Source organism: Schistocerca gregaria, unplaced genomic scaffold, assembly GCF_023897955.1.
Source record: "Schistocerca gregaria isolate iqSchGreg1 unplaced genomic scaffold, iqSchGreg1.2 ptg000337l, whole genome shotgun sequence".
Lineage (NCBI taxonomy): Eukaryota > Metazoa > Arthropoda > Insecta > Orthoptera > Acrididae > Schistocerca > Schistocerca gregaria.
Window position 1 is genome coordinate 425,496 of NW_026061802.1, and position 25,888 is coordinate 451,383.

Genomic DNA, 25,888 nt, shown 5'->3' on the forward strand with positions numbered 1-25,888 from the left:
TGAATCTGGACTAAGTGCTGTTCTCTGCTTTCGATCATATCTGCGCCTACAGACCGGCATGGCGCACAGTTCAAAATTGACTGTCCATTGCTGTGTGCATCGCATTTTGCTTGTAACAGGGGAGGAGAAATATCAAACTTGTTACGTCGTCATAATTGGAAGTAAACATTTTGACGCTGAGGAGTGCACTTCGAGTGGATAACGGATGACAGTTAAGTACGTTCCCTAGCAACAGCAACGCCGTTAATGCAGCCATGATGTACAGAAAATTAAATGCCACGGGTGAGGATCGAACTCACGACCTTAAGATTATGAGACTTACGCGCTGCCTACTGCGCTACCGAGGCACGCGGGAGACGACCTACCAGGAAACTAGCTAAGCCTCACATATTAGAGATAGACAGTTTGCGCTTTCTGAACAATCTGTTGTCTTGCTACACGTGCTGTCCCGACTCTCTAGATTAAACTGCAGCCGCAGCTATACAGCTATAAGGTCCTGGGCTGACGCATCTCAAGCGAGCAATCCGCGTGGCAGCATTGTAGCCAGAAGAGCAAAATAATGCATCCACCGGGAATCGAACCCGGGCCACCCTCGTGGTGGCCGAGCATTCTACCACTTTTGTTGTTGTTGTTGTTGTTCTCATTTTGTTCGTTGCAGTTGTTGGGGGGCGGACGTCCGATGACGCCCGTTCAAGTTCATCGTTGACTCAGTCCTTCATTAGAGGGAGCAGATAATCCTCTGACCGAACACGCTGAGTTATCGTGCCGGCATACCTTAAGATTATGAGACTTAGGCACTACCTACTGCGCTACCGACACAAAACCACTGAGCCACAGATGCTCGACAAGCTACCCATGCAATACGAGCAGCTGTTGGCAGGGAAAGTGGGATTGCCACCCAGCGACGTCGAAAAAAGGGCTAAACTCGCGGAGTCCTCCACTACACTGCCTTAAAACGACCGCTCATCACTATCGTGTGAGTAACCTTGCGTCAGCGGCGACGAGTCTTGCCCAAAGACGTAGCGTGCTTGGAGGCGCTGCCCGAATGCGTGTGGATGCACCCTCCTACCTCGTAATGCGCCTGCAGCTCCTATAGCCGTGGGCCGCTGCCGGCGGGCGGGAAGCCGACACAGCGCGGCGTTGCGAGCAGTGGCACTGCAGTGGTGTTGTAATTATGAGCATAGTTTCCTGCCAAGCAGTTGATTCGGGTTCGATTCCCGGCCACCGCAAGTGGCGCTAATATTTCCCTGTCATTATGTGGGCTCCTGCTGTTAAATTAACGTTTTTTTTTCGTCGTTGCACCACCCAGACCATCCTGTGGTATGTCCCGACTTGTCCCGACTTTGCTCGGCTGACGCGAAAGCTGACGCTTGGAAATCGCCCTTATGTAAAGGACAGGCACTATAGACGGCTGTGAGAGGTGAGGTGTGGCGGGTACCAAAACGCGATATTTTCTGCTCCTTCTTCCAAAACAAAAAAAGAAAAAACCGACGCAGTCGGTAAGACATTTTTATATTCTTCTTTTTGCTTTTTCATCCTATGTTTCCCATTTTTTTCGATTTTTAAATTAAGGTTTTGTTTCGTCGTTGCACCACCCAGACCATCCTGTAGTATGTCCCGACTTGTCCCGACTTTGCTCGGCTGACGCGAAAGCTGACGCTTGGAAATCGCCCTTATGTAAAGGACAGGCACTATAGACGGCTGTGAGAGTTGAGGTGTGGCGGGTACCAAAACGCGACATTTTCTGCTCCTTGTGCCAAAACAAAAAAAGAAAAAAACCGACGCAGTCGGTAAGACTTTTTTATATTCTTCTTTTTGCTTTTTCATCCTATTTTTCCCATTTTTTCGATTTTTAAATTAAGGTTTTGTTTCGTCGTTGCACCACCCAGACCATCCTGTAGTATGTCCCGACTTGTCCCGACTTTGCTCGGCTGACGCGAAAGCTGACGCTTGGAAATCGCCCGTATGTAAAGGACAGGCACTATAAACGGCTGTGAGAGGTGAGGTGTGGCGAGGTACCAAAACGGGATATTTTCTGCTCCTTCTTCCAAAACAAAAAAAGGAAAAAACCAACGCAGTCGGTAGGACTCGAACCTACGCTCCCAGAGGGAATCTGATTTCTAGTCAGACGCCTTAACCACTCGGCCACGACTGCTTGTAGGACAAGCAACCCTCGAAACGTGAAAAACATAACCGATTGCGTCTGCGCAGAATGTTGACAGGAAACGAAAACCGTGCACTGATTACGGCAGGGCTACTATCGCTATGACACGAGACATTACGGAAGCGTTAAAATCTTCGCCCGGACAGGGACTTGAACCCTGGACCCTTAGGTTAAAAGCCTAATGCTCTACCGACTGAGCTATTCGGGCTTTGGCTTGTTGCGGCTGGAGCTGCTTCAAGCAACGTGATTAACTGGGACGTGTGTGTAGGCTTCTGGCGCTACTGGCGACTTCACCGACTTCTCACTGACGCTGGTAGCAGCCCACAGCGGACCAGTGCCTCTTCTCCCTTTATTCCGGTGCTGACAGTAACTGCATCACGTGCCTGCTTTCCCCGATTACGTTCGGTTGAAGCTAAGGAAGAAGGGCGACCAACGACAGTTCGAAGGCCAAAACATAGAGCGTTGTGTGCGCAAACAGTTCCGTTCCGGTACCGGCAATCGAACCCGGGCCTCCTGGGTGAAAGCCAGGTATCCTAGCCACTAGACCACACAGAACTTGCTTGACAACAGTGAGATTTACTCCGTCTCTTCTCGTATTTTGTGCTGAATCTGGACTAAGTGCTGTTCTCTGCTTGCGATCATATCTGCGCCTACAGACCGGCATGGCGCACAGTTCAAAATTGACTGTCCATTGCTGTGTGCATCGCATTTTGCTTGTAACAGGGGAGGAGAAATATCAAACTTGTTACGTCGTCATAATTGGAAGTAAACATTTTGACGCTGAGGAGTGCACTTCGAGTGGATAACGGATGACAGTTAAGTACGTTCCCTAGCAACAGCAACGCCGTTAATGCAGCCATGATGTACAGAAAATTAAATGCCACGGGTGAGGATCGAACTCACGACCTTAAGATTATGAGACTTACGCGCTGCCTACTGCGCTACCGAGGCACGCGGGAGACGACCTACCAGGAAACTAGCTAAGCCTCACATATTAGAGATAGACAGTTTGCGCTTTCTGAACAATCTGTTGTCTTGCTACACGTGCTGTCCCGACTCTCTAGATTAAACTGCAGCCGCAGCTATACAGCTATAAGGTCCTGGGCTGACGCATCTCAAGCGAGCAATCCGCGTGGCAGCATTGTAGCCAGAAGAGCAAAATAATGCATCCACCGGGAATCGAACCCGGGCCACCCTCGTGGTGGCCGAGCATTCTACCACTTTTGTTGTTGTTGTTGTTGTTCTCATTTTGTTCGTTGCAGTTGTTGGGGGGCGGACGTCCGATGACGCCCGTTCAAGTTCATCGTTGACTCAGTCCTTCATTAGAGGGAGCAGATAATCCTCTGACCGAACACGCTGAGTTATCGTGCCGGCATACCTTAAGATTATGAGACTTAGGCACTACCTACTGCGCTACCGACACAAAACCACTGAGCCACAGATGCTCGACAAGCTACCCATGCAATACGAGCAGCTGTTGGCAGGGAAAGTGGGATTGCCACCCAGCGACGTCGAAAAAAGGGCTAAACTCGCGGAGTCCTCCACTACACTGCCTTAAAACGACCGCTCATCACTATCGTGTGAGTAACCTTGCGTCAGCGGCGACGAGTCTTGCCCAAAGACGTAGCGTGCTTGGAGGCGCTGCCCGAATGCGTGTGGATGCACCCTCCTACCTCGTAATGCGCCTGCAGCTCCTATAGCCGTGGGCCGCTGCCGGCGGGCGGGAAGCCGACACAGCGCGGCGTTGCGAGCAGTGGCACTGCAGTGGTGTTGTAATTATGAGCATAGTTTCCTGCCAAGCAGTTGATTCGGGTTCGATTCCCGGCCACCGCAAGTGGCGCTAATATTTCCCTGTCATTATGTGGGCTCCTGCTGTTAAATTAACGTTTTTTTTTCGTCGTTGCACCACCCAGACCATCCTGTGGTATGTCCCGACTTGTCCCGACTTTGCTCGGCTGACGCGAAAGCTGACGCTTGGAAATCGCCCTTATGTAAAGGACAGGCACTATAGACGGCTGTGAGAGGTGAGGTGTGGCGGGTACCAAAACGCGATATTTTCTGCTCCTTCTTCCAAAACAAAAAAAGAAAAAACCGACGCAGTCGGTAAGACATTTTTATATTCTTCTTTTTGCTTTTTCATCCTATGTTTCCCATTTTTTTCGATTTTTAAATTAAGGTTTTGTTTCGTCGTTGCACCACCCAGACCATCCTGTAGTATGTCCCGACTTGTCCCGACTTTGCTCGGCTGACGCGAAAGCTGACGCTTGGAAATCGCCCTTATGTAAAGGACAGGCACTATAGACGGCTGTGAGAGTTGAGGTGTGGCGGGTACCAAAACGCGACATTTTCTGCTCCTTGTGCCAAAACAAAAAAAGAAAAAAACCGACGCAGTCGGTAAGACTTTTTTATATTCTTCTTTTTGCTTTTTCATCCTATTTTTCCCATTTTTTCGATTTTTAAATTAAGGTTTTGTTTCGTCGTTGCACCACCCAGACCATCCTGTAGTATGTCCCGACTTGTCCCGACTTTGCTCGGCTGACGCGAAAGCTGACGCTTGGAAATCGCCCGTATGTAAAGGACAGGCACTATAAACGGCTGTGAGAGGTGAGGTGTGGCGAGGTACCAAAACGGGATATTTTCTGCTCCTTCTTCCAAAACAAAAAAAGGAAAAAACCAACGCAGTCGGTAGGACTCGAACCTACGCTCCCAGAGGGAATCTGATTTCTAGTCAGACGCCTTAACCACTCGGCCACGACTGCTTGTAGGACAAGCAACCCTCGAAACGTGAAAAACATAACCGATTGCGTCTGCGCAGAATGTTGACAGGAAACGAAAACCGTGCACTGATTACGGCAGGGCTACTATCGCTATGACACGAGACATTACGGAAGCGTTAAAATCTTCGCCCGGACAGGGACTTGAACCCTGGACCCTTAGGTTAAAAGCCTAATGCTCTACCGACTGAGCTATTCGGGCTTTGGCTTGTTGCGGCTGGAGCTGCTTCAAGCAACGTGATTAACTGGGACGTGTGTGTAGGCTTCTGGCGCTACTGGCGACTTCACCGACTTCTCACTGACGCTGGTAGCAGCCCACAGCGGACCAGTGCCTCTTCTCCCTTTATTCCGGTGCTGACAGTAACTGCATCACGTGCCTGCTTTCCCCGATTACGTTCGGTTGAAGCTAAGGAAGAAGGGCGACCAACGACAGTTCGAAGGCCAAAACATAGAGCGTTGTGTGCGCAAACAGTTCCGTTCCGGTACCGGCAATCGAACCCGGGCCTCCTGGGTGAAAGCCAGGTATCCTAGCCACTAGACCACACAGAACTTGCTTGACAACAGTGAGATTTACTCCGTCTCTTCTCGTATTTTGTGCTGAATCTGGACTAAGTGCTGTTCTCTGCTTGCGATCATATCTGCGCCTACAGACCGGCATGGCGCACAGTTCAAAATTGACTGTCCATTGCTGTGTGCATCGCATTTTGCTTGTAACAGGGGAGGAGAAATATCAAACTTGTTACGTCGTCATAATTGGAAGTAAACATTTTGACGCTGAGGAGTGCACTTCGAGTGGATAACGGATGACAGTTAAGTACGTTCCCTAGCAACAGCAACGCCGTTAATGCAGCCATGATGTACAGAAAATAAAATGCCACGGGTGAGGATCGAACTCACGACCTTAAGATTATGAGACTTACGCGCTGCCTACTGCGCTACCGAGGCACGCGGGAGACGACCTACCAGGAAACTAGCTAAGCCTCACATATTAGAGATAGACAGTTTGCGCTTTCTGAACAATCTGTTGTCTTGCTACACGTGCTGTCCCGACTCTCTAGATTAAACTGCAGCCGCAGCTATACAGCTATAAGGTCCTGGGCTGACGCATCTCAAGCGAGCAATCCGCGTGGCAGCATTGTAGCCAGAAGAGCAAAATAATGCATCCACCGGGAATCGAACCCGGGCCACCCTCGTGGTGGCCGAGCATTCTACCACTTTTGTTGTTGTTGTTGTTGTTCTCATTTTGTTCGTTGCAGTTGTTGGGGGGCGGACGTCCGATGACGCCCGTTCAAGTTCATCGTTGACTCAGTCCTTCATTAGAGGGAGCAGATAATCCTCTGACCGAACACGCTGAGTTATCGTGCCGGCATACCTTAAGATTATGAGACTTAGGCACTACCTACTGCGCTACCGACACAAAACCACTGAGCCACAGATGCTCGACAAGCTACCCATGCAATACGAGCAGCTGTTGGCAGGGAAAGTGGGATTGCCACCCAGCGACGTCGAAAAAAGGGCTAAACTCGCGGAGTCCTCCACTACACTGCCTTAAAACGACCGCTCATCACTATCGTGTGAGTAACCTTGCGTCAGCGGCGACGAGTCTTGCCCAAAGACGTAGCGTGCTTGGAGGCGCTGCCCGAATGCGTGTGGATGCACCCTCCTACCTCGTAATGCGCCTGCAGCTCCTATAGCCGTGGGCCGCTGCCGGCGGGCGGGAAGCCGACACAGCGCGGCGTTGCGAGCAGTGGCACTGCAGTGGTGTTGTAATTATGAGCATAGTTTCCTGCCAAGCAGTTGATTCGGGTTCGATTCCCGGCCACCGCAAGTGGCGCTAATATTTCCCAGTCATTATGTGGGCTCCTGCTGTTAAATTAACGTTTTTTTTTCGTCGTTGCACCACCCAGACCATCCTGTGGTATGTCCCGACTTGTCCCGACTTTGCTCGGCTGACGCGAAAGCTGACGCTTGGAAATCGCCCTTATGTAAAGGACAGGCACTATAGACGGCTGTGAGAGGTGAGGTGTGGCGGGTACCAAAACGCGATATTTTCTGCTCCTTCTTCCAAAACAAAAAAAGAAAAAACCGACGCAGTCGGTAAGACATTTTTATATTCTTCTTTTTGCTTTTTCATCCTATGTTTCCCATTTTTTTCGATTTTTAAATTAAGGTTTTGTTTCGTCGTTGCACCACCCAGACCATCCTGTAGTATGTCCCGACTTGTCCCGACTTTGCTCGGCTGACGCGAAAGCTGACGCTTGGAAATCGCCCTTATGTAAACGACAGGCACTATAAACGGCTGTGAGAGGTGAGGTGTGGCGAGGTACCAAAACGGGATATTTTCTGCTCCTTCTTCCAAAACAAAAAAAGAAAAAAACCAACGCAGTCGGTAGGACTCGAACCTACGCTCCCAGAGGGAATCTGATTTCTAGTCAGACGCCTTAACCACTCGGCCACGACTGCTTGTAGGACAAGCAACCCTCGAAACGTGAAAAACACAACCGATTGCGTCTGCGCAGAATGTTGACAGGAAACAAAAACCGTGCACTGATTACGGCAGGGCTACTATCGCTATGACACGAGACATTACGGAAGCGTTAAAATCTTCGCCCGGACAGGGACTTGAACCCTGGACCCTTAGGTTAAAAGCCTAATGCTCTACCGACTGAGCTATTCGGGCTTTGGCTTGTTGCGGCTGGAGCTGCTTCAAGCAACGTGATTAACTGGGACGTGTGTGTAGGCTTCTGGCGCTACTGGCGACTTCACCGACTTCTCACTGACGCTGGTAGCAGCCCACAGCGGACCAGTGCCTCTTCTCCCTTTATTCCGGTGCTGACAGTAACTGCATCACGTGCCTGCTTTCCCCGATTACGTTCGGTTGAAGCTAAGGAAGAAGGGCGACCAACGACAGTTCGAAGGCCAAAACATAGAGCGTTGTGTGCGCAAACAGTTCCGTTCCGGTACCGGCAATCGAACCCGGGCCTCCTGGGTGAAAGCCAGGTATCCTAGCCACTAGACCACACAGAACTTGCTTGACAACAGTGAGATTTACTCCGTCTCTTCTCGTATTTTGTGCTGAATCTGGACTAAGTGCTGTTCTCTGCTTGCGATCATATCTGCGCCTACAGACCGGCATGGCGCACAGTTCAAAATTGACTGTCCATTGCTGTGTGCATCGCATTTTGCTTGTAACAGGGGAGGAGAAATATCAAACTTGTTACGTCGTCATAATTGGAAGTAAACATTTTGACGCTGAGGAGTGCACTTCGAGTGGATAACGGACGACAGTTAAGTACGTTCCCTAGCAACAGCAACGCCGTTAATGCAGCCATGATGTACAGAAAATTAAATGCCACGGGTGAGGATCGAACTCACGACCTTAAGATTATGAGACTTACGCGCTGCCTACTGCGCTACCGAGGCACGCGGGAGACGACCTACCAGGAAACTAGCTAAGCCTCACATATTAGAGATAGACAGTTTGCGCTTTCTGAACAATCTGTTGTCTTGCTACACGTGCTGTCCCGACTCTCTAGATTAAACTGCAGCCGCAGCTATACAGCTATAAGGTCCTGGGCTGACGCATCTCAAGCGAGCAATCCGCGTGGCAGCATTGTAGCCAGAAGAGCAAAATAATGCATCCACCGGGAATCGAACCCGGGCCACCCTCGTGGTGGCCGAGCATTCTACCACTTTTGTTGTTGTTGTTGTTGTTCTCATTTTGTTCGTTGCAGTTGTTGGGGGGCGGACGTCCGATGACGCCCGTTCAAGTTCATCGTTGACTCAGTCCTTCATTAGAGGGAGCAGATAATCCTCTGACCGAACACGCTGAGTTATCGTGCCGGCATACCTTAAGATTATGAGACTTAGGCACTACCTACTGCGCTACCGACACAAAACCACTGAGCCACAGATGCTCGACAAGCTACCCATGCAATACGAGCAGCTGTTGGCAGGGAAAGTGGGATTGCCACCCAGCGACGTCGAAAAAAGGGCTAAACTCGCGGAGTCCTCCACTACACTGCCTTAAAACGACCGCTCATCACTATCGTGTGAGTAACCTTGCGTCAGCGGCGACGAGTCTTGCCCAAAGACGTAGCGTGCTTGGAGGCGCTGCCCGAATGCGTGTGGATGCACCCTCCTACCTCGTAATGCGCCTGCAGCTCCTATAGCCGTGGGCCGCTGCCGGCGGGCGGGAAGCCGACACAGCGCGGCGTTGCGAGCAGTGGCACTGCAGTGGTGTTGTAATTATGAGCATAGTTTCCTGCCAAGCAGTTGATTCGGGTTCGATTCCCGGCCACCGCAAGTGGCGCTAATATTTCCCTGTCATTATGTGGGCTCCTGCTGTTAAATTAACGTTTTTTTTTCGTCGTTGCACCACCCAGACCATCCTGTGGTATGTCCCGACTTGTCCCGACTTTGCTCGGCTGACGCGAAAGCTGACGCTTGGAAATCGCCCTTATGTAAAGGACAGGCACTATAGACGGCTGTGAGAGGTGAGGTGTGGCGGGTACCAAAACGCGATATTTTCTGCTCCTTCTTCCAAAACAAAAAAAGAAAAAACCGACGCAGTCGGTAAGACATTTTTATATTCTTCTTTTTGCTTTTTCATCCTATGTTTCCCATTTTTTTCGATTTTTAAATTAAGGTTTTGTTTCGTCGTTGCACCACCCAGACCATCCTGTAGTATGTCCCGACTTGTCCCGACTTTGCTCGGCTGACGCGAAAGCTGACGCTTGGAAATCGCCCTTATGTAAAGGACAGGCACTATAAACGGCTGTGAGAGGTGAGGTGTGGCGAGGTACCAAAACGGGATATTTTCTGCTCCTTCTTCCAAAACAAAAAAAGAAAAAAACCAACGCAGTCGGTAGGACTCGAACCTACGCTCCCAGAGGGAATCTGATTTCTAGTCAGACGCCTTAACCACTCGGCCACGAGTGCTTGTAGGACAAGCAACCCTCGAAACGTGAAAAACATAACCGATTGCGTCTGCGCAGAATGTTGACAGGAAACGAAAACCGTGCACTGATTACGGCAGGGCTACTATCGCTATGACACGAGACATTACGGAAGCGTTAAAATCTTCGCCCGGACAGGGACTTGAACCCTGGACCCTTAGGTTAAAAGCCTAATGCTCTACCGACTGAGCTATTCGGGCTTTGGCTTGTTGCGGCTGGAGCTGCTTCAAGCAACGTGATTAACTGGGACGTGTGTGTAGGCTTCTGGCGCTACTGGCGACTTCACCGACTTCTCACTGACGCTGGTAGCAGCCCACAGCGGACCAGTGCCTCTTCTCCCTTTATTCCGGTGCTGACAGTAACTGCATCACGTGCCTGCTTTCCCCGATTACGTTCGGTTGAAGCTAAGGAAGAAGGGCGACCAACGACAGTTCGAAGGCCAAAACATAGAGCGTTGTGTGCGCAAACAGTTCCGTTCCGGTACCGGCAATCGAACCCGGGCCTCCTGAGTGAAAGCCAGGTATCCTAGCCACTAGACCACACAGAACTTGCTTGACAACAGTGAGATTTACTCCGTCTCTTCTCGTATTTTGTGCTGAATCTGGACTAAGTGCTGTTCTCTGCTTGCGATCATATCTGCGCCTACAGACCGGCATGGCGCACAGTTCAAAATTGACTGTCCATTGCTGTGTGCATCGCATTTTGCTTGTAACAGGGGAGGAGAAATATCAAACTTGTTACGTCGTCATAATTGGAAGTAAACATTTTGACGCTGAGGAGTGCACTTCGAGTGGATAACGGACGACAGTTAAGTACGTTCCCTAGCAACAGCAACGCCGTTAATGCAGCCATGATGTACAGAAAATTAAATGCCACGGGTGAGGATCGAACTCACGACCTTAAGATTATGAGACTTACGCGCTGCCTACTGCGCTACCGAGGCACGCGGGAGACGACCTACCAGGAAACTAGCTAAGCCTCACATATTAGAGATAGACAGTTTGCGCTTTCTGAACAATCTGTTGTCTTGCTACACGTGCTGTCCCGACTCTCTAGATTAAACTGCAGCCGCAGCTATACAGCTATAAGGTCCTGGGCTGACGCATCTCAAGCGAGCAATCCGCGTGGCAGCATTGTAGCCAGAAGAGCAAAATAATGCATCCACCGGGAATCGAACCCGGGCCACCCTCGTGGTGGCCGAGCATTCTACCACTTTTGTTGTTGTTGTTGTTGTTCTCATTTTGTTCGTTGCAGTTGTTGGGGGGCGGACGTCCGATGACGCCCGTTCAAGTTCATCGTTGACTCAGTCCTTCATTAGAGGGAGCAGATAATCCTCTGACCGAACACGCTGAGTTATCGTGCCGGCATACCTTAAGATTATGAGACTTAGGCACTACCTACTGCGCTACCGACACAAAACCACTGAGCCACAGATGCTCGACAAGCTACCCATGCAATACGAGCAGCTGTTGGCAGGGAAAGTGGGATTGCCACCCAGCGACGTCGAAAAAAGGGCTAAACTCGCGGAGTCCTCCACTACACTGCCTTAAAACGACCGCTCATCACTATCGTGTGAGTAACCTTGCGTCAGCGGCGACGAGTCTTGCCCAAAGACGTAGCGTGCTTGGAGGCGCTGCCCGAATGCGTGTGGATGCACCCTCCTACCTCGTAATGCGCCTGCAGCTCCTATAGCCGTGGGCCGCTGCCGGCGGGCGGGAAGCCGACACAGCGCGGCGTTGCGAGCAGTGGCACTGCAGTGGTGGTGTAATTATGAGCATAGTTTCCTGCCAAGCAGTTGATTCGGGTTCGATTCCCGGCCACCGCAAGTGGCGCTAATATTTCCCTGTCATTATGTGGGCTCCTGCTGTTAAATTAACGTTTTTTTTTCGTCGTTGCACCACCCAGACCATCCTGTGGTATGTCCCGACTTGTCCCGACTTTGCTCGGCTGACGCGAAAGCTGACGCTTGGAAATCGCCCTTATGTAAAGGACAGGCACTATAGACGGCTGTGAGAGGTGAGGTGTGGCGGGTACCAAAACGCGATATTTTCTGCTCCTTCTGCCAAAACAAAAAAAGAAAAAACCGACGCAGTCGGTAAGACATTTTTATATTCTTCTTTTTGCTTTTTCATCCTATGTTTCCCATTTTTTTCGATTTTTAAATTAAGGTTTTGTTTCGTCGTTGCACCACCCAGACCATCCTGTAGTATGTCCCGACTTGTCCCGACTTTGCTCGGCTGACGCGAAAGCTGACGCTTGGAAATCGCCCTTATGTAAAGGACAGGCACTATAAACGGCTGTGAGAGGTGAGGTGTGGCGAGGTACCAAAACGGGATATTTTCTGCTCCTTCTTCCAAAACAAAAAAAGAAAAAAACCAACGCAGTCGGTAGGACTCGAACCTACGCTCCCAGAGAGAATCTGATTTCTAGTCAGACGCCTTAACCACTCGGCCACGAGTGCTTGTAGGACAAGCAACCCTCGAAACGTGAAAAACATAACCGATTGCGTCTGCGCAGAATGTTGACAGGAAACGAAAACCGTGCACTGATTACGGCAGGGCTACTATCGCTATGACACGAGACATTACGGAAGCGTTAAAATCTTCGCCCGGACAGGGACTTGAACCCTGGACCCTTAGGTTAAAAGCCTAATGCTCTACCGACTGAGCTATTCGGGCTTTGGCTTGTTGCGGCTGGAGCTGCTTCAAGCAACGTGATTAACTGGGACGTGTGTGTAGGCTTCTGGCGCTACTGGCGACTTCACCGACTTCTCACTGACGCTGGTAGCAGCCCACAGCGGACCAGTGCCTCTTCTCCCTTTATTCCGGTGCTGACAGTAACTGCATCACGTGCCTGCTTTCCCCGATTACGTTCGGTTGAAGCTAAGGAAGAAGGGCGACCAACGACAGTTCGAAGGCCAAAACATAGAGCGTTGTGTGCGCAAACAGTTCCGTTCCGGTACCGGCAATCGAACCCGGGCCTCCTGAGTGAAAGCCAGGTATCCTAGCCACTAGACCACACAGAACTTGCTTGACAACAGTGAGATTTACTCCGTCTCTTCTCGTATTTTGTGCTGAATCTGGACTAAGTGCTGTTCTCTGCTTGCGATCATATCTGCGCCTACAGACCGGCATGGCGCACAGTTCAAAATTGACTGTCCATTGCTGTGTGCATCGCATTTTGCTTGTAACAGGGGAGGAGAAATATCAAACTTGTTACGTCGTCATAATTGGAAGTAAACATTTTGACGCTGAGGAGTGCACTTCGAGTGGATAACGGACGACAGTTAAGTACGTTCCCTAGCAACAGCAACGCCGTTAATGCAGCCATGATGTACAGAAAATTAAATGCCACGGGTGAGGATCGAACTCACGACCTTAAGATTATGAGACTTACGCGCTGCCTACTGCGCTACCGAGGCACGCGGGAGACGACCTACCAGGAAACTAGCTAAGCCTCACATATTAGAGATAGACAGTTTGCGCTTTCTGAACAATCTGTTGTCTTGCTACACGTGCTGTCCCGACTCTCTAGATTAAACTGCAGCCGCAGCTATACAGCTATAAGGTCCTGGGCTGACGCATCTCAAGCGAGCAATCCGCGTGGCAGCATTGTAGCCAGAAGAGCAAAATAATGCATCCACCGGGAATCGAACCCGGGCCACCCTCGTGGTGGCCGAGCATTCTACCACTTTTGTTGTTGTTGTTGTTGTTCTCATTTTGTTCGTTGCAGTTGTTGGGGGGCGGACGTCCGATGACGCCCGTTCAAGTTCATCGTTGACTCAGTCCTTCATTAGAGGGAGCAGATAATCCTCTGACCGAACACGCTGAGTTATCGTGCCGGCATACCTTAAGATTATGAGACTTAGGCACTACCTACTGCGCTACCGACACAAAACCACTGAGCCACAGATGCTCGACAAGCTACCCATGCAATACGAGCAGCTGTTGGCAGGGAAAGTGGGATTGCCACCCAGCGACGTCGAAAAAAGGGCTAAACTCGCGGAGTCCTCCACTACACTGCCTTAAAACGACCGCTCATCACTATCGTGTGAGTAACCTTGCGTCAGCGGCGACGAGTCTTGCCCAAAGACGTAGCGTGCTTGGAGGCGCTGCCCGAATGCGTGTGGATGCACCCTCCTACCTCGTAATGCGCCTGCAGCTCCTATAGCCGTGGGCCGCTGCCGGCGGGCGGGAAGCCGACACAGCGCGGCGTTGCGAGCAGTGGCACTGCAGTGGTGTTGTAATTATGAGCATAGTTTCCTGCCAAGCAGTTGATTCGGGTTCGATTCCCGGCCACCGCAAGTGGCGCTAATATTTCCCTGTCATTATGTGGGCTCCTGCTGTTAAATTAACGTTTTTTTTTCGTCGTTGCACCACCCAGACCATCCTGTGGTATGTCCCGACTTGTCCCGACTTTGCTCGGCTGACGCGAAAGCTGACGCTTGGAAATCGCCCTTATGTAAAGGACAGGCACTATAGACGGCTGTGAGAGGTGAGGTGTGGCGGGTACCAAAACGCGATATTTTCTGCTCCTTCTGCCAAAACAAAAAAAGAAAAAACCGACGCAGTCGGTAAGACATTTTTATATTCTTCTTTTTGCTTTTTCATCCTATGTTTCCCATTTTTTTCGATTTTTAAATTAAGGTTTTGTTTCGTCGTTGCACCACCCAGACCATCCTGTAGTATGTCCCGACTTGTCCCGACTTTGCTCGGCTGACGCGAAAGCTGACGCTTGGAAATCGCCCTTATGTAAACGACAGGCACTATAAACGGCTGTGAGAGGTGAGGTGTGGCGAGGTACCAAAACGGGATATTTTCTGCTCCTTCTTCCAAAACAAAAAAAGAAAAAAACCAACGCAGTCGGTAGGACTCGAACCTACGCTCCCAGAGGGAATCTGATTTCTAGTCAGACGCCTTAACCACTCGGCCACGAGTGCTTGTAGGACAAGCAACCCTCGAAACGTGAAAAACATAACCGATTGCGTCTGCGCAGAATGTTGACAGGAAACGAAAACCGTGCACTGATTACGGCAGGGCTACTATCGCTATGACACGAGACATTACGGAAGCGTTAAAATCTTCGCCCGGACAGGGACTTGAACCCTGGACCCTTAGGTTAAAAGCCTAATGCTCTACCGACTGAGCTATTCGGGCTTTGGCTTGTTGCGGCTGGAGCTGCTTCAAGCAACGTGATTAACTGGGACGTGTGTGTAGGCTTCTGGCGCTACTGGCGACTTCACCGACTTCTCACTGACGCTGGTAGCAGCCCACAGCGGACCAGTGCCTCTTCTCCCTTTATTCCGGTGCTGACAGTAACTGCATCACGTGCCTGCTTTCCCCGATTACGTTCGGTTGAAGCTAAGGAAGAAGGGCGACCAACGACAGTTCGAAGGCCAAAACATAGAGCGTTGTGTGCGCAAACAGTTCCGTTCCGGTACCGGCAATCGAACCCGGGCCTCCTGGGTGAAAGCCAGGTATCCTAGCCACTAGACCACACAGAACTTGCTTGACAACAGTGAGATTTACTCCGTCTCTTCTCGTATTTTGTGCTGAATCTGGACTAAGTGCTGTTCTCTGCTTGCGATCATATCTGCGCCTACAGACCGGCATGGCGCACAGTTCAAAATTGACTGTCCATTGCTGTGTGCATCGCATTTTGCTTGTAACAGGGGAGGAGAAATATCAAACTTGTTACGTCGTCATAATTGGAAGTAAACATTTTGACGCTGAGGAGTGCACTTCGAGTGGATAACGGATGACAGTTAAGTACGTTCCCTAGCAACAGCAACGCCGTTAATGCAGCCATGATGTACAGAAAATTAAATGCCACGGGTGAGGATCGAACTCACGACCTTAAGATTATGAGACTTACGCGCTGCCTACTGCGCTACCGAGGCACGCGGGAGACGACCTACCAGGAAACTAGCTAAGCCTCACATATTAGAGATAGACAGTTTGCGCTTTCTGAACAATCTGTTGTCTTGCTACACGTGCTGTCCCGACTCTCTAGATTAAACTGCAGCCGCAGCTATACAGCTATAAGGTCCTGGGCTGACGCATCTCAAGCGAGCAATCCGCGTGGCAGCATTGTAGCCAGAAGAGCAAAATAATGCATCCACCGGGAATCGAACCCGGGCCACCCTCGTGGTGGCCGAGCATTCTACCACTTTTGTTGTTGTTGTTGTTGTTCTCATTTTGTTCGTTGCAGTTGTTGGGGGGCGGACGTCCGATGACGCCCGTTCAAGTTCATCGTTGACTCAGTCCTTCATTAGAGGGAGCAGATAATCCTCTGACCGAACACGCTGAGTTATCGTGCCGGCATACCTTAAGATTATGAGACTTAGGCACTACCTACTGCGCTACCGACACAAAACCACTGAGCCACAGATGCTCGACAAGCTACCCATGCAATACGAGCAGCTGTTGGCAGGGAAAGTGGGATTGCCACCCAGCGACGTCGAAAAAAGGGCTAAACTCGCGGAGTCCTCCACTACACTGCCTTAAAACGACCGCTCATCACTATCGTGTGAGTAACCTTGCGTCAGCGGCGACGAGTCTTGCCCAAAGACGTAGCGTGCTTGGAGGCGCTGCCCGAATGCGTGTGGATGCACCCTCCTACCTCGTAATGCGCCTGCAGCTCCTATAGCCGTGGGCCGCTGCCGGCGGGCGGGAAGCCGACACAGCGCGGCGTTGCGAGCAGTGGCACTGCAGTGGTGTTGTAATTATGAGCATAGTTTCCTGCCAAGCAGTTGATTCGGGTTCGATTCCCGGCCACCGCAAGTGGCGCTAATATTTCCCTGTCATTATGTGGGCTCCTGCTGTTAAATTAACGTTTTTTTTTCGTCGTTGCACCACCCAGACCATCCTGTGGTATGTCCCGACTTGTCCCGACTTTGCTCGGCTGACGCGAAAGCTGACGCTTGGAAATCGCCCTTATGTAAAGGACAGGCACTATAGACGGCTGTGAGAGGTGAGGTGTGGCGGGTACCAAAACGCGATATTTTCTGCTCCTTCTGCCAAAACAAAAAAAGAAAAAACCGACGCAGTCGGTAAGACATTTTTATATTCTTCTTTTTGCTTTTTCATCCTATGTTTCCCATTTTTTTCGATTTTTAAATTAAGGTTTTGTTTCGTCGTTGCACCACCCAGACCATCCTGTAGTATGTCCCGACTTGTCCCGACTTTGCTCGGCTGACGCGAAAGCTGACGCTTGGAAATCGCCCTTATGTAAACGACAGGCACTATAAACGGCTGTGAGAGGTGAGGTGTGGCGAGGTACCAAAACGGGATATTTTCTGCTCCTTCTTCCAAAACAAAAAAAGAAAAAAACCAACGCAGTCGGTAGGACTCGAACCTACGCTCCCAGAGGGAATCTGATTTCTAGTCAGACGCCTTAACCACTCGGCCACGAGTGCTTGTAGGACAAGCAACCCTCGAAACGTGAAAAACATAACCGATTGCGTCTGCGCAGAATGTTGACAGGAAACGAAAACCGTGCACTGATTACGGCAGGGCTACTATCGCTATGACACGAGACATTACGGAAGCGTTAAAATCTTCGCCCGGACAGGGACTTGAACCCTGGACCCTTAGGTTAAAAGCCTAATGCTCTACCGACTGAGCTATTCGGGCTTTGGCTTGTTGCGGCTGGAGCTGCTTCAAGCAACGTGATTAACTGGGACGTGTGTGTAGGCTTCTGGCGCTACTGGCGACTTCACCGACTTCTCACTGACGCTGGTAGCAGCCCACAGCGGACCAGTGCCTCTTCTCCCTTTATTCCGGTGCTGACAGTAACTGCATCACGTGCCTGCTTTCCCCGATTACGTTCGGTTGAAGCTAAGGAAGAAGGGCGACCAACGACAGTTCGAAGGCCAAAACATAGAGCGTTGTGTGCGCAAACAGTTCCGTTCCGGTACCGGCAATCGAACCCGGGCCTCCTGGGTGAAAGCCAGGTATCCTAGCCACTAGACCACACAGAACTTGCTTGACAACAGTGAGATTTACTCCGTCTCTTCTCGTATTTTGTGCTGAATCTGGACTAAGTGCTGTTCTCTGCTTGCGATCATATCTGCGCCTACAGACCGGCATGGCGCACAGTTCAAAATTGACTGTCCATTGCTGTGTGCATCGCATTTTGCTTGTAACAGGGGAGGAGAAATATCAAACTTGTTACGTCGTCATAATTGGAAGTAAACATTTTGACGCTGAGGAGTGCACTTCGAGTGGATAACGGATGACAGTTAAGTACGTTCCCTAGCAACAGCAACGCCGTTAATGCAGCCATGATGTACAGAAAATTAAATGCCACGGGTGAGGATCGAACTCACGACCTTAAGATTATGAGACTTACGCGCTGCCTACTGCGCTACCGAGGCACGCGGGAGACGACCTACCAGGAAACTAGCTAAGCCTCACATATTAGAGATAGACAGTTTGCGCTTTCTGAACAATCTGTTGTCTTGCTACACGTGCTGTCCCGACTCTCTAGATTAAACTGCAGCCGCAGCTATACAGCTATAAGGTCCTGGGCTGACGCATCTCAAGCGAGCAATCCGCGTGGCAGCATTGTAGCCAGAAGAGCAAAATAATGCATCCACCGGGAATCGAACCCGGGCCACCCTCGTGGTGGCCGAGCATTCTACCACTTTTGTTGTTGTTGTTGTTGTTCTCATTTTGTTCGTTGCAGTTGTTGGGGGGCGGACGTCCGATGACGCCCGTTCAAGTTCATCGTTGACTCAGTCCTTCATTAGAGGGAGCAGATAATCCTCTGACCGAACACGCTGAGTTATCGTGCCGGCATACCTTAAGATTATGAGACTTAGGCACTACCTACTGCGCTACCGACACAAAACCACTGAGCCACAGATGCTCGACAAGCTACCCATGCAATACGAGCAGCTGTTGGCAGGGAAAGTGGGATTGCCACCCAGCGACGTCGAAAAAAGGGCTAAACTCGCGGAGTCCTCCACTACACTGCCTTAAAACGACCGCTCATCACTATCGTGTGAGTAACCTTGCGTCAGCGGCGACGAGTCTTGCCCAAAGACGTAGCGTGCTTGGAGGCGCTGCCCGAATGCGTGTGGATGCACCCTCCTACCTCGTAATGCGCCTGCAGCTCCTATAGCCGTGGGCCGCTGCCGGCGGGCGGGAAGCCGACACAGCGCGGCGTTGCGAGCAGTGGCACTGCAGTGGTGTTGTAATTATGAGCATAGTTTCCTGCCAAGCAGTTGATTCGGGTTCGATTCCCGGCCACCGCAAGTGGCGCTAATATTTCCCTGTCATTATGTGGGCTCCTGCTGTTAAATTAACGTTTTTTTTTCGTCGTTGCACCACCCAGACCATCCTGTGGTATGTCCCGACTTGTCCCGACTTTGCTCGGCTGACGCGAAAGCTGACGCTTGGAAATCGCCCTTATGTAAAGGACAGGCACTATAGACGGCTGTGAGAGGTGAGGTGTGGCGGGTACCAAAACGCGATATTTTCTGCTCCTTCTGCCAAAACAAAAAAAGAAAAAACCGACGCAGTCGGTAAGACATTTTTATATTCTTCTTTTTGCTTTTTCATCCTATGTTTCCCATTTTTTTCGATTTTTAAATTAAGGTTTTGTTTCGTCGTTGCACCACCCAGACCATCCTGTAGTATGTCCCGACTTGTCCCGACTTTGCTCGGCTGACGCGAAAGCTGACGCTTGGAAATCGCCCTTATGTAAACGACAGGCACTATAAACGGCTGTGAGAGGTGAGGTGTGGCGAGGTACCAAAACGGGATATTTTCTGCTCCTTCTTCCAAAACAAAAAAAGAAAAAAACCAACGCAGTCGGTAGGACTCGAAACCTACGCTCCCAGAGGGAATCTGATTTCTAGTCAGACGCCTTAACCACTCGGCCACGAGTGCTTGTAGGACAAGCAACCCTCGAAACGTGAAAAACATAACCGATTGCGTCTGCGCAGAATGTTGACAGGAAACGAAAACCGTGCACTGATTACGGCAGGGCTACTATCGCTATGACACGAGACATTACGGAAGCGTTAAAATCTTCGCCCGGACAGGGACTTGAACCCTGGACCCTTAGGTTAAAAGCCTAATGCTCTACCGACTGAGCTATTCGGGCTTTGGCTTGTTGCGGCTGGAGCTGCTTCAAGCAACGTGATTAACTGGGACGTGTGTGTAGGCTTCTGGCGCTACTGGCGACTTCACCGACTTCTCACTGACGCTGGTAGCAGCCCACAGCGGACCAGTGCCTCTTCTCCCTTTATTCCGGTGCTGACAGTAACTGCATCACGTGCCTGCTTTCCCCGATTACGTTCGGTTGAAGCTAAGGAAGAAGGGCGACCAACGACAGTTCGAAGGCCAAAACATAGAGCGTTGTGTGCGCAAACAGTTCCGTTCCGGTACCGGCAATCGAACCCGGGCCGCCTGGGTGAAAGCCAGGTATCCTAGCCACTAGACCACACAGAACTTGCTTGACAACAGTGAGATTTACTCCGTCTCTTCTCGTATTTTGTGCTGAATCTGGACTAAGTGCTGTTCTCTGCTTGCGATCATATCTGCGCCTACAGACCGGCATGGCGCACAGTTCAAAATTGACTGTCCATTGCTGTGTGCATCGCATTTTGCTTGTAACAGGGGAGGAGAAATATCAAACTTGTTACGTCGTCATAATTGGAAGTAAACATTTTGACGCTGAGGAGTGCACTTCGAGTGGATAACGGATGACAGTTAAGTACGTTCCCTAGCAACAGCAACGCCGTTAATGCAGCCATGATGTACAGAAAATTAAATGCCACGGGTGAGGATCGAACTCACGACCTTAAGATTATGAGACTTACGCGCTGCCTACTGCGCTACCGAGGCACGCGGGAGACGACCTACCAGGAAACTAGCTAAGCCTCACATATTAGAGATAGACAGTTTGCGCTTTCTGAACAATCTGTTGTCTTGCTACACGTGCTGTCCCGACTCTCTAGATTAAACTGCAGCCGCAGCTATACAGCTATAAGGTCCTGGGCTGACGCATCTCAAGCGAGCAATCCGCGTGGCAGCATTGTAGCCAGAAGAGCAAAATAATGCATCCACCGGGAATCGAACCCGGGCCACCCTCGTGGTGGCCGAGCATTCTACCACTTTTGTTGTTGTTGTTGTTGTTCTCATTTTGTTCGTTGCAGTTGTTGGGGGGCGGACGTCCGATGACGCCCGTTCAAGTTCATCGTTGACTCAGTCCTTCATTAGAGGGAGCAGATAATCCTCTGACCGAACACGCTGAGTTATCGTGCCGGCATACCTTAAGATTATGAGACTTAGGCACTACCTACTGCGCTACCGACACAAAACCACTGAGCCACAGATGCTCGACAAGCTACCCATGCAATACGAGCAGCTGTTGGCAGGGAAAGTGGGATTGCCACCCAGCGACGTCGAAAAAAGGGCTAAACTCGCGGAGTCCTCCACTACACTGCCTTAAAACGACCGCTCATCACTATCGTGTGAGTAACCTTGCGTCAGCGGCGACGAGTCTTGCCCAAAGACGTAGCGTGCTTGGAGGCGCTGCCCGAATGCGTGTGGATGCACCCTCCTACCTCGTAATGCGCCTGCAGCTCCTATAGCCGTGGGCCGCTGCCGGCGGGCGGGAAGCCGACACAGCGCGGCGTTGCGAGCAGTGGCACTGCAGTGGTGTTGTAATTATGAGCATAGTTTCCTGCCAAGCAGTTGATTCGGGTTCGATTCCCGGCCACCGCAAGTGGCGCTAATATTTCCCTGTCATTATGTGGGCTCCTGCTGTTAAATTAACGTTTTTTTTTCGTCGTTGCACCACCCAGACCATCCTGTGGTATGTCCCGACTTGTCCCGACTTTGCTCGGCTGACGCGAAAGCTGACGCTTGGAAATCGCCCTTATGTAAAGGACAGGCACTATAGACGGCTGTGAGAGGTGAGGTGTGGCGGGTACCAAAACGCGATATTTTCTGCTCCTTCTGCCAAAACAAAAAAAGAAAAAACCGACGCAGTCGGTAAGACATTTTTATATTCTTCTTTTTGCTTTTTCATCCTATGTTTCCCATTTTTTTCGATTTTTAAATTAAGGTTTTGTTTCGTCGTTGCACCACCCAGACCATCCTGTAGTATGTCCCGACTTGTCCCGACTTTGCTCGGCTGACGCGAAAGCTGACGCTTGGAAATCGCCCTTATGTAAACGACAGGCACTATAAACGGCTGTGAGAGGTGAGGTGTGGCGAGGTACCAAAACGGGATATTTTCTGCTCCTTCTTCCAAAACAAAAAAAGAAAAAAACCAACGCAGTCGGTAGGACTCGAACCTACGCTCCCAGAGGGAATCTGATTTCTAGTCAGACGCCTTAACCACTCGGCCACGAGTGCTTGTAGGACAAGCAACCCTCGAAACGTGAAAAACATAACCGATTGCGTCTGCGCAGAATGTTGACAGGAAACGAAAACCGTGCACTGATTACGGCAGGGCTACTATCGCTATGACACGAGACATTACGGAAGCGTTAAAATCTTCGCCCGGACAGGGACTTGAACCCTGGACCCTTAGGTTAAAAGCCTAATGCTCTACCGACTGAGCTATTCGGGCTTTGGCTTGTTGCGGCTGGAGCTGCTTCAAGCAACGTGATTAACTGGGACGTGTGTGTAGGCTTCTGGCGCTACTGGCGACTTCACCGACTTCTCACTGACGCTGGTAGCAGCCCACAGCGGACCAGTGCCTCTTCTCCCTTTATTCCGGTGCTGACAGTAACTGCATCACGTGCCTGCTTTCCCCGATTACGTTCGGTTGAAGCTAAGGAAGAAGGGCGACCAACGACAGTTCGAAGGCCAAAACATAGAGCGTTGTGTGCGCAAACAGTTCCGTTCCGGTACCGGCAATCGAACCCGGGCCTCCTGGGTGAAAGCCAGGTATCCTAGCCACTAGACCACACAGAACTTGCTTGACAACAGTGAGATTTACTCCGTCTCTTCTCGTATTTTGTGCTGAATCTGGACTAAGTGCTGTTCTCTGCTTGCGATCATATCTGCGCCTACAGACCGGCATGGCGCACAGTTCAAAATTGACTGTCCATTGCTGTGTGCATCGCATTTTGCTTGTAACAGGGGAGGAGAAATATCAAACTTGTTACGTCGTCATAATTGGAAGTAAACATTTTGACGCTGAGGAGTGCACTTCGAGTGGATAACGGATGACAGTTAAGTACGTTCCCTAGCAACAGCAACGCCGTTAATGCAGCCATGATGTACAGAAAATTAAATGCCACGGGTGAGGATCGAACTCACGACCTTAAGATTATGAGACTTACGCGCTGCCTACTGCGCTACCGAGGCACGCGGGAGACGACCTACCAGGAAACTAGCTAAGCCTCACATATTAGAGATAGACAGTTTGCGCTTTCTGAACAATCTGTTGTCTTGCTACACGTGCTGTCCCGACTCTCTAGATTAAACTGCAGCCGCAGCTATACAGCTATAAGGTCCTGGGCTGACGCATCTCAAGCGAGCAATCCGCGTGGCAGCATTGTAGCCAGAAGAGCAAAATAATGCATCCACCGGGAATCGAACCCGGGCCACCCTCGTGGTGGCCGAGCATTCTACCACTTTTGTTGTTGTTGTTGTTGTTCTCATTTTGTTCGTTGCAGTTGTTGGGGGGCGGACGTCCGATGACGCCCGTTCAAGTTCATCGTTGACTCAGTCCTTCATTAGAGGGAGCAGATAATCCTCTGACCGAACACGCTGAGTTATCGTGCCGGCATACCTTAAGATTATGAGACTTAGGCACTACCTACTGCGCTACCGACACAAAACCACTGAGCCACAGATGCTCGACAAGCTACCCATGCAATACGAGCAGCTGTTGGCAGGGAAAGTGGGATTGCCACCCAGCGACGTCGAAAAAAGGGCTAAACTCGCGGAGTCCTCCACTACACTGCCTTAAAACGACCGCTCATCACTATCGTGTGAGTAACCTTGCGTCAGCGGCGACGAGTCTTGCCCAAAGACGTAGCGTGCTTGGAGGCGCTGCCCGAATGCGTGTGGATGCACCCTCCTACCTCGTAATGCGCCTGCAGCTCCTATAGCCGTGGGCCGCTGCCGGCGGGCGGGAAGCCGACACAGCGCGGCGTTGCGAGCAGTGGCACTGCAGTGGTGTTGTAATTATGAGCATAGTTTCCTGCCAAGCAGTTGATTCGGGTTCGATTCCCGGCCACCGCAAGTGGCGCTAATATTTCCCTGTCATTATGTGGGCTCCTGCTGTTAAATTAACGTTTTTTTTTCGTCGTTGCACCACCCAGACCATCCTGTGGTATGTCCCGACTTGTCCCGACTTTGCTCGGCTGACGCGAAAGCTGACGCTTGGAAATCGCCCTTATGTAAAGGACAGGCACTATAGACGGCTGTGAGAGGTGAGGTGTGGCGGGTACCAAAACGCGATATTTTCTGCTCCTTCTGCCAAAACAAAAAAAGAAAAAACCGACGCAGTCGGTAAGACATTTTTATATTCTTCTTTTTGCTTTTTCATCCTATGTTTCCCATTTTTTTCGATTTTTAAATTAAGGTTTTGTTTCGTCGTTGCACCACCCAGACCATCCTGTAGTATGTCCCGACTTGTCCCGACTTTGCTCGGCTGACGCGAAAGCTGACGCTTGGAAATCGCCCTTATGTAAACGACAGGCACTATAAACGGCTGTGAGAGGTGAGGTGTGGCGAGGTACCAAAACGGGATATTTTCTGCTCCTTCTTCCAAAACAAAAAAAGAAAAAAACCAACGCAGTCGGTAGGACTCGAACCTACGCTCCCAGAGGGAATCTGATTTCTAGTCAGACGCCTTAACCACTCGGCCACGAGTGCTTGTAGGACAAGCAACCCTCGAAACGTGAAAAACATAACCGATTGCGTCTGCGCAGAATGTTGACAGGAAACGAAAACCGTGCACTGATTACGGCAGGGCTACTATCGCTATGACACGAGACATTACGGAAGCGTTAAAATCTTCGCCCGGACAGGGACTTGAACCCTGGACCCTTAGGTTAAAAGCCTAATGCTCTACCGACTGAGCTATTCGGGCTTTGGCTTGTTGCGGCTGGAGCTGCTTCAAGCAACGTGATTAACTGGGACGTGTGTGTAGGCTTCTGGCGCTACTGGCGACTTCACCGACTTCTCACTGACGCTGGTAGCAGCCCACAGCGGACCAGTGCCTCTTCTCCCTTTATTCCGGTGCTGACAGTAACTGCATCACGTGCCTGCTTTCCCCGATTACGTTCGGTTGAAGCTAAGGAAGAAGGGCGACCAACGACAGTTCGAAGGCCAAAACATAGAGCGTTGTGTGCGCAAACAGTTCCGTTCCGGTACCGGCAATCGAACCCGGGCCTCCTGGGTGAAAGCCAGGTATCCTAGCCACTAGACCACACAGAACTTGCTTGACAACAGTGAGATTTACTCCGTCTCTTCTCGTATTTTGTGCTGAATCTGGACTAAGTGCTGTTCTCTGCTTGCGATCATATCTGCGCCTACAGACCGGCATGGCGCACAGTTCAAAATTGACTGTCCATTGCTGTGTGCATCGCATTTTGCTTGTAACAGGGGAGGAGAAATATCAAACTTGTTACGTCGTCATAATTGGAAGTAAACATTTTGACGCTGAGGAGTGCACTTCGAGTGGATAACGGATGACAGTTAAGTACGTTCCCTAGCAACAGCAACGCCGTTAATGCAGCCATGATGTACAGAAAATTAAATGCCACGGGTGAGGATCGAACTCACGACCTTAAGATTATGAGACTTACGCGCTGCCTACTGCGCTACCGAGGCACGCGGGAGACGACCTACCAGGAAACTAGCTAAGCCTCACATATTAGAGATAGACAGTTTGCGCTTTCTGAACAATCTGTTGTCTTGCTACACGTGCTGTCCCGACTCTCTAGATTAAACTGCAGCCGCAGCTATACAGCTATAAGGTCCTGGGCTGACGCATCTCAAGCGAGCAATCCG

At 50.6% G+C, this 25,888-nt stretch overlaps 31 non-coding genes across 31 annotated transcripts; all 31 read right to left on the reverse strand.

The window, feature by feature from the left end:
* Nucleotides 1-274: 274 nt before the first annotated feature.
* Trnam-cau (transfer RNA methionine (anticodon CAU)) lies at nt 275-347 on the reverse strand. The gene has a single exon. It is a non-coding gene; the product is annotated as a tRNA-Met (tRNA).
* A 1,726-nt stretch (nt 348-2,073) lies between these two features.
* Trnas-aga (transfer RNA serine (anticodon AGA)) lies at nt 2,074-2,155 on the reverse strand. The gene has a single exon. It is a non-coding gene; the product is annotated as a tRNA-Ser (tRNA).
* Nucleotides 2,156-2,299: 144 nt separating this feature from the next.
* Trnak-uuu (transfer RNA lysine (anticodon UUU)) lies at nt 2,300-2,372 on the reverse strand. Its single transcript has one exon. It is a non-coding gene; the product is annotated as a tRNA-Lys (tRNA).
* Nucleotides 2,373-3,042: 670 nt separating this feature from the next.
* Nucleotides 3,043-3,115, reverse strand: Trnam-cau (transfer RNA methionine (anticodon CAU)). Its single transcript has one exon. It is a non-coding gene; the product is annotated as a tRNA-Met (tRNA).
* A 1,726-nt stretch (nt 3,116-4,841) lies between these two features.
* Nucleotides 4,842-4,923, reverse strand: Trnas-aga (transfer RNA serine (anticodon AGA)). Its single transcript has one exon. It is a non-coding gene; the product is annotated as a tRNA-Ser (tRNA).
* Nucleotides 4,924-5,067: 144 nt separating this feature from the next.
* Nucleotides 5,068-5,140, reverse strand: Trnak-uuu (transfer RNA lysine (anticodon UUU)). Its single transcript has one exon. It is a non-coding gene; the product is annotated as a tRNA-Lys (tRNA).
* A 670-nt stretch (nt 5,141-5,810) lies between these two features.
* On the reverse strand, nt 5,811-5,883 carry Trnam-cau (transfer RNA methionine (anticodon CAU)). Its single transcript has one exon. It is a non-coding gene; the product is annotated as a tRNA-Met (tRNA).
* A 1,436-nt stretch (nt 5,884-7,319) lies between these two features.
* Nucleotides 7,320-7,401, reverse strand: Trnas-aga (transfer RNA serine (anticodon AGA)). Its single transcript has one exon. It is a non-coding gene; the product is annotated as a tRNA-Ser (tRNA).
* Nucleotides 7,402-7,545: 144 nt separating this feature from the next.
* Trnak-uuu (transfer RNA lysine (anticodon UUU)) lies at nt 7,546-7,618 on the reverse strand. The gene has a single exon. It is a non-coding gene; the product is annotated as a tRNA-Lys (tRNA).
* A 670-nt stretch (nt 7,619-8,288) lies between these two features.
* Trnam-cau (transfer RNA methionine (anticodon CAU)) lies at nt 8,289-8,361 on the reverse strand. The gene has a single exon. It is a non-coding gene; the product is annotated as a tRNA-Met (tRNA).
* Nucleotides 8,362-9,797: 1,436 nt separating this feature from the next.
* Nucleotides 9,798-9,879, reverse strand: Trnas-aga (transfer RNA serine (anticodon AGA)). The gene has a single exon. It is a non-coding gene; the product is annotated as a tRNA-Ser (tRNA).
* Nucleotides 9,880-10,023: 144 nt separating this feature from the next.
* Trnak-uuu (transfer RNA lysine (anticodon UUU)) lies at nt 10,024-10,096 on the reverse strand. The gene has a single exon. It is a non-coding gene; the product is annotated as a tRNA-Lys (tRNA).
* Nucleotides 10,097-10,766: 670 nt separating this feature from the next.
* Trnam-cau (transfer RNA methionine (anticodon CAU)) lies at nt 10,767-10,839 on the reverse strand. Its single transcript has one exon. It is a non-coding gene; the product is annotated as a tRNA-Met (tRNA).
* A 1,436-nt stretch (nt 10,840-12,275) lies between these two features.
* Nucleotides 12,276-12,357, reverse strand: Trnas-aga (transfer RNA serine (anticodon AGA)). The gene has a single exon. It is a non-coding gene; the product is annotated as a tRNA-Ser (tRNA).
* Nucleotides 12,358-12,501: 144 nt separating this feature from the next.
* On the reverse strand, nt 12,502-12,574 carry Trnak-uuu (transfer RNA lysine (anticodon UUU)). The gene has a single exon. It is a non-coding gene; the product is annotated as a tRNA-Lys (tRNA).
* A 670-nt stretch (nt 12,575-13,244) lies between these two features.
* On the reverse strand, nt 13,245-13,317 carry Trnam-cau (transfer RNA methionine (anticodon CAU)). The gene has a single exon. It is a non-coding gene; the product is annotated as a tRNA-Met (tRNA).
* A 1,436-nt stretch (nt 13,318-14,753) lies between these two features.
* Nucleotides 14,754-14,835, reverse strand: Trnas-aga (transfer RNA serine (anticodon AGA)). Its single transcript has one exon. It is a non-coding gene; the product is annotated as a tRNA-Ser (tRNA).
* A 144-nt stretch (nt 14,836-14,979) lies between these two features.
* Nucleotides 14,980-15,052, reverse strand: Trnak-uuu (transfer RNA lysine (anticodon UUU)). The gene has a single exon. It is a non-coding gene; the product is annotated as a tRNA-Lys (tRNA).
* Nucleotides 15,053-15,722: 670 nt separating this feature from the next.
* Nucleotides 15,723-15,795, reverse strand: Trnam-cau (transfer RNA methionine (anticodon CAU)). The gene has a single exon. It is a non-coding gene; the product is annotated as a tRNA-Met (tRNA).
* A 1,436-nt stretch (nt 15,796-17,231) lies between these two features.
* On the reverse strand, nt 17,232-17,313 carry Trnas-aga (transfer RNA serine (anticodon AGA)). The gene has a single exon. It is a non-coding gene; the product is annotated as a tRNA-Ser (tRNA).
* Nucleotides 17,314-17,457: 144 nt separating this feature from the next.
* On the reverse strand, nt 17,458-17,530 carry Trnak-uuu (transfer RNA lysine (anticodon UUU)). Its single transcript has one exon. It is a non-coding gene; the product is annotated as a tRNA-Lys (tRNA).
* A 670-nt stretch (nt 17,531-18,200) lies between these two features.
* Nucleotides 18,201-18,273, reverse strand: Trnam-cau (transfer RNA methionine (anticodon CAU)). The gene has a single exon. It is a non-coding gene; the product is annotated as a tRNA-Met (tRNA).
* Nucleotides 18,274-19,709: 1,436 nt separating this feature from the next.
* Nucleotides 19,710-19,792, reverse strand: Trnas-aga (transfer RNA serine (anticodon AGA)). Its single transcript has one exon. It is a non-coding gene; the product is annotated as a tRNA-Ser (tRNA).
* Nucleotides 19,793-19,936: 144 nt separating this feature from the next.
* Trnak-uuu (transfer RNA lysine (anticodon UUU)) lies at nt 19,937-20,009 on the reverse strand. Its single transcript has one exon. It is a non-coding gene; the product is annotated as a tRNA-Lys (tRNA).
* Nucleotides 20,010-20,679: 670 nt separating this feature from the next.
* Trnam-cau (transfer RNA methionine (anticodon CAU)) lies at nt 20,680-20,752 on the reverse strand. Its single transcript has one exon. It is a non-coding gene; the product is annotated as a tRNA-Met (tRNA).
* A 1,436-nt stretch (nt 20,753-22,188) lies between these two features.
* Trnas-aga (transfer RNA serine (anticodon AGA)) lies at nt 22,189-22,270 on the reverse strand. The gene has a single exon. It is a non-coding gene; the product is annotated as a tRNA-Ser (tRNA).
* A 144-nt stretch (nt 22,271-22,414) lies between these two features.
* On the reverse strand, nt 22,415-22,487 carry Trnak-uuu (transfer RNA lysine (anticodon UUU)). The gene has a single exon. It is a non-coding gene; the product is annotated as a tRNA-Lys (tRNA).
* Nucleotides 22,488-23,157: 670 nt separating this feature from the next.
* Nucleotides 23,158-23,230, reverse strand: Trnam-cau (transfer RNA methionine (anticodon CAU)). Its single transcript has one exon. It is a non-coding gene; the product is annotated as a tRNA-Met (tRNA).
* Nucleotides 23,231-24,666: 1,436 nt separating this feature from the next.
* On the reverse strand, nt 24,667-24,748 carry Trnas-aga (transfer RNA serine (anticodon AGA)). Its single transcript has one exon. It is a non-coding gene; the product is annotated as a tRNA-Ser (tRNA).
* Nucleotides 24,749-24,892: 144 nt separating this feature from the next.
* On the reverse strand, nt 24,893-24,965 carry Trnak-uuu (transfer RNA lysine (anticodon UUU)). Its single transcript has one exon. It is a non-coding gene; the product is annotated as a tRNA-Lys (tRNA).
* A 670-nt stretch (nt 24,966-25,635) lies between these two features.
* On the reverse strand, nt 25,636-25,708 carry Trnam-cau (transfer RNA methionine (anticodon CAU)). Its single transcript has one exon. It is a non-coding gene; the product is annotated as a tRNA-Met (tRNA).
* Between the last annotated feature and the right edge of the window lie 180 nt (nt 25,709-25,888).